Here is a 5,278-nt window from a genome sequence, read left to right on the forward strand (position 1 = left end):
AACAAATCTGGCCTTTTGATTTGGTGGAGGAGGAGGAGGAGAGAGGGGAGGGGGGGGGGGGAAGGTTGTGCTTTACCCGGAAGCAGAGACTCAGCTGGACGGAGGAGTCTTTTATTTTAAAAAAAAACCCATCAGACCTGCCTTTTCTCTCTCTTCCCCCGCCCCCCCCCCTCACTTCAATTTGTTTTTAGAACCTTTTTTTTAAATATATATATATATATATATAAAAGAAGCCCCCCCCCCCCCCATCCTCCTCCTCCTCCTCCAACAACCTCCTCTTCCTCCTCCTCCCCCTCCCCCTCCAGGACAAGATGGTTGCATAAAAAAAAAGGGAGGGGGGGGGAAAGAAAAAAAAAAGCTCCTGAAGGAGGTTTGTTGTTGTTGTTGGTGGTGGGGGTGAAAGAAACTTTGAAAAGGAAACCCCAAAATCTCTCCACCCTGGTGAGTTGTTGCAACAAGGATGGCTCCTAGCTGGCTGCAAGTCCTGGGCTGCTTATTTGCAGCCCCCTCTCTTGCTCCATCCATGCCCTGTCTCCTTTAGTAAGTAGAAAGAGAGAGAGAGAGAGAGAAAGAAAATCCTTCCTAGTCAAGAAATCATCAGCTTAACTTCATTGACTTTTTTTTTTGCCTCTTTCCACACCCCCCACCCCCCCCCCCCCCCCCCCCAACAAAGTGTGGGACTTTTTGGTGGATTTAGAAAGAAATATCCATTTGGAATGCATCTGCAGTGAATCAGCTCTTAACCTTTCATCATCTTGTCAGCATGTTGCTTTCTTTTTAAAAGATAGATTTGAGCTTATGTGCATTTTTTTTTTTGCAATGATATCTTGTGGATCGTACGTTGTGCAGTGCAAATGTGTGGGTATATGTGCATGGATTTGTATTTAGCTTATATGTAACATTTTAAGCATGTTTTGTGGATATGCTACAAATTTATTAGGGACAATATGCACTGTGAATGTATTTATAAATGCTTATATTTAGCTCAATGTATATTTTAGCATATTGTGGATAATGTGCATTGCGAAAATTTGTGTGAATGTTTATAAATGTGTAGATTTAGCTCGTAATGTATATTTAAGCATTTAGTGGATAATGTGTATATTTAAGCATAGTTCATATATAATACATTTTATCTAACCAAGCTTATACATTGAGATTGTTGAGATGTTTGTGGATGTTCCCTGGTGTGGAGGCTCAGCTTAGCACTGCTTTTTTACTGCTTGTATATCTATTATGTTGTTTCTAAATATTTTTGGGTAACTTACGAGAAATCTACAGCGTTGATAACCTGCCTGTAACCTTTCTCTCCCCTTTGCCTGACGTGCCTTTTGGAAAGTTGGTTCTCAATTGCAGCAGAGTGTTATTTTTGGAAAGATTGGTGGTGGTTTGTGAAGACGACGTGTCCCTGCTTGTGTTTTTTAAACCTGCCTTTTTTTTTAAGGGAAAAACCCCCAGCGATGCACTCGTATGTGGGATTTAATTTGTTGAATGGGTGTTGCAAGCTAGATACGTGCGTGTGTGGAAAGCCGGTGTAGTCGTTACAAGTTTTGGGGCAGGGTTTTTGATTTGTTCCTCAAACTTCCCTGTTCTTAACAGAAATACCGATGGCAGGTTGAAAAGGCTGTTTTGAAACCCCCCCCCCTCCCCCCCCAGCCCCCTGCCTCCGCCCCCACCCCCACAAGTAGGTAAAACACTGCTGTCACCGGTTTCTTCCTGTGGCACAGTGGCTTTCTAGATTGGAAGCAGCTGTCGTGTTGCACTCTAGCTTGGGAAGTCTGTGAATGAATGAGCAACAGATCCTTGTACTTTGTACCTCTGCGTTGGGTGCTGTTTGGCAACGGGCTGTCTCTGTAGCTTTGAGATAGCGGGGGTCTTTGAGGTTGGTGTCACTTAATTGATCCAGTGAAATCTGCCCCTTTTTTTTGATGTAAGATCTGTTGCTGCTTGGCCCTTCCTGCTTCCCTTACCAATACTTGTTAGTGGCAATTGCTGGTTTAAACGAATGGGTTTCTCAGCTTTTTATTGAACAGTTAAGACGCTCAAATGGCATAAACTAGCAGCGATATGAGAATCTTTAAATAGTGCTGTCCCTTTGGAGGGTCTCCCCTTTTATCAGCTGGTAGAGTGGGGGGGTGTGTAACTAATGTCACCCGTAGTTGCTACGGGTTTATGAATGACTTAGTAAGGAAGTGACCCCGGATAACCTCCAGTGGGTAGTGGAAGTAAGTGTCCGTTCGACTCAGTTGGTTAGGCTCCTGGTTTGATTCAAAAGAACTGTCGGGCCTAGGATGGTCTCAGCTGAGACTTCCAAAGCCGGCTGGACAGGACCTTGTTGCTTAACTCGAGCCTCGTCTGGTGATCAAGGTAGACCTGAAAGATTTTGTGTGCCATTCGAAGAGGAGGAGGCCCTTCTAAATGTGCCGGGTGATGTTCTGTTTTTTGGTGTCAGGGAAGGGAGAGTTGTTAGCCCCCCAATTCCTGCTCTGGAATCTTTATAACATCTGCCTGAAGCGTTTTATGGTTTGATAAGTGCTTTTAAAAGGTGCACAGTCAGGCATTGCAACGCGAAAGCTTTCTGTTTTTTAATGCGAGGATACGTTTTGTTTTCGATTCCGCGTTTGTAATTCCCTCCAGATTCCCCTCCCCACCTTCTCTTTTTTTTGTCCTTCTGCTACAGACCAGAGCTTATTACTGTTTGGGGGGGGTACCTTGGCGCAAGAGCCCGTTCTGTCGGTCTGCACTCGGACGCCGGTCGCCAGCCAGCTGTTTGACCGCGGCTGGCATTGCAGCTGAGTCTGGCCCCGCTCTCGCCCAGCGTCTGTTCCCATGCCCCCCGTCAGCTGCCAGCAGAGCCCTGGCTGTCTGGACTTCCCTTGCCAGCCCAGCCATGGCATCACCTCTGTGTATGTTCCAGCGGTGCCTGGGAATTGAACTCGGGCCTGCGTGGCTCGGTTGCGCCCACTGGGAAAACTGGGCGCAGTTGTAAGTTGTGTAACGCCTGCTAGCTACCTCGCTCCGGAGCACCTATGGGATATGTTTACCCTCCCGCCCTCCATTGGAACCTCCTTTCTTCCCCAACCAGTGTCGCAGTGGGGCTCGTGTGATACACTGGATGCTAAATTCATAGAATCACTTTCCTGCAGCACTCGAAGGAGACCATTCGGCCTGTCCTGCCTGTGCTGGCTCTTTGAAAGACTTTTAGGTTCGTCCCACTCATTAGCTTTTTCCCCATGACTCCATAAATTAACCTTCTCCCACAACATGCCCGGTTGCCTTTCTAGATAATTCTGTAGAGCCTGCTTCCATCGTCCTTTTCAGGTTGTACTCTCCAAGTCAAAACAACCTTCTGAAAGAATCTTTCTCCCCATTCCCATCTAGTTCTTTTGCCCATTATTTTAAATCTACCACCTCTGGTTACCCATCTACTTGCCAGAGGAAATAGTTTCCCCCCTCCCCACCTTTCTCGATCAAAAGTCCCTCATGACTGTGAGTGCCTCGATGAAATCCCCCACCCACCAACGCCAACCCCCTTAACCTTCCCTGCTCTAAGGAGAACAGTCCAGCCTCTCCACATGAACTCATCCCTGGAACCGTTCTGTAAATCTCCTCCGCACCCTCTCCGAGGCTTCGATATCCTTAAAGCAGCGGGGCCCAGGACTGGGCGCAGTGCTCTAGCTGGGACCCCACCAGTGATTCGCAAAGGTTTTCACATAACCTCCTTGTTTTTGTATCGAATGGTCCTATTTACAAAGTCAAGGATCCCATCAGCCCTCTTACCGGCCGCACCAACTTGCCCTGCCACCTGCGGGGGTTTGTGAATGTGCATCCCTAGGCCCCTCTGCTCTTGCTTCCATCCCAGAAACATAGCTTTTCGATGTTGGTGCCTGTCCGTGGTGAGCTGTGCCACGCCGTGCGCCTTCAGGGGAGGAGGATATACGATCAGCCGTGACCTTATCGAATGGCGGAGCATTCTCCAGGGGGCTGAATGGCCCCCTCCTGTTCCTATTTCTTACGTTCAGTGCGGTACGGCTTTAGAGGGCAGGCAGGGACTGCCTTCGTACCCAAACTGACCGCGCTCGTAGAAACGTGTGGCACAGGAGGAGAACGCTCGGCCCGACCTGCTCCTGCTGGCTCTTTTGAAAGGTGCGGGAATTAGGCTCTGTGGGAACCGGGCTGGCCCTCCCTCGTCTCGTCTCACTCTCCGCGGTGACTTGGAGCTGCGGCCGCTCACCCGCGCTCTGAGAGCGCAGAGACATTCCCGAACGAGAGAATTCGAACCCCCCCCCCCCACCACCACCGTCTCCGCTTGAAAGCCTCCTCGTTTTAACGTTGGAAGCCCCAGGCTCCAGCCTGAGATACCGATAGGCTTTTGATTCTCAAGGTGGAATAATTAAACCGCTCGTAAAGCACTGGGATTTGTTGGAAAAGTAAATAACCGGTTATAATTATTCCGCTGATTCATGCCTCCACCTTCGGAAATGCTAATCTGCTTAATCATTTTTTTATTTGAAAGGAAAATTATTTAGCTTAACGCCTCCTTGGCTAATTGCAGTGCAGCGCGCGTGGGCTTATTAGCCCCGTGCTGCCAAGGTATTGTTCATCTGGCTCCCTGGCCCCTACGTGCGGATAAAAGAGGCCGAGAGCTCAAGATGAGGGTGGCCGCCGGGCTCCTCGGGGCACAAACCTGCAGCACCTAAAGCCTTGGTTTGGCTGCAGGTTTCCATGCTGAGGTGCTGAGCCAGTAGCTTTGGCTGCTGGCTTCGGATTGGCTGGTGTTTGGCCAATGGGGTGTAGTTCGGAAGGTTTAGGGGGACACCCTGATGTCAGGGAGTTATTGATTATTGAGTGTGCACCAGCCTGTTGAGTGTAGGAAATGAGTCATGGGGCTTTGGAGTAGTGGTTCTTGCCAAGTTTGTGTCCATGGGTATGTAACAATAGCTGTAATCTGTTCTCGTTGGCTCTCTGGCTCTTTCTCTCATGTTTCGTCATGGTTCGACCTATTAATCCTTCGACTTCTGTTCATTTTTTCTTTCTTTCGCCACGCGCCTCTTTCTCTGTCCACTATCTTCCCCGCCACACACACCGCCCCACCACCTCCAACCAATTTAAGGTCAGGATCTCGACTGTAAACATCATCTTGTGGTCTCCCAGAGAGGTCCGATGTCTCCCTCACCCTCCACTCCCCCACACCCCCCTCGCCTCCCCCATTCACCTAAATGGGGGTGATGGGGGCGGAAATGGCCCTTCCCGTGAAGCCGGGGCCCGTTTCTGTGTC

At 49.1% G+C, this 5,278-nt stretch overlaps 1 protein-coding gene across 1 annotated transcript in view; it reads left to right on the top strand.

Moving 5' to 3' along the window:
• The first annotated feature begins 301 nt into the window (after positions 1-301).
• LOC121272792 (serine/threonine-protein kinase WNK3-like) overlaps positions 302-5,278 on the top strand; it is a 108,994-nt gene continuing 104,017 nt past the window's right edge. Inside the window, exon 1 of the mRNA XM_041179564.1 lies at positions 302-441. The gene's annotated coding sequence lies outside the window, so the exon portion shown is untranslated. The remainder of the gene's footprint in view (positions 442-5,278) is intronic.

This window comes from Carcharodon carcharias, chromosome 35, assembly GCF_017639515.1.
Source record: "Carcharodon carcharias isolate sCarCar2 chromosome 35, sCarCar2.pri, whole genome shotgun sequence".
Taxonomy (NCBI): domain Eukaryota; kingdom Metazoa; phylum Chordata; class Chondrichthyes; order Lamniformes; family Lamnidae; genus Carcharodon; species Carcharodon carcharias.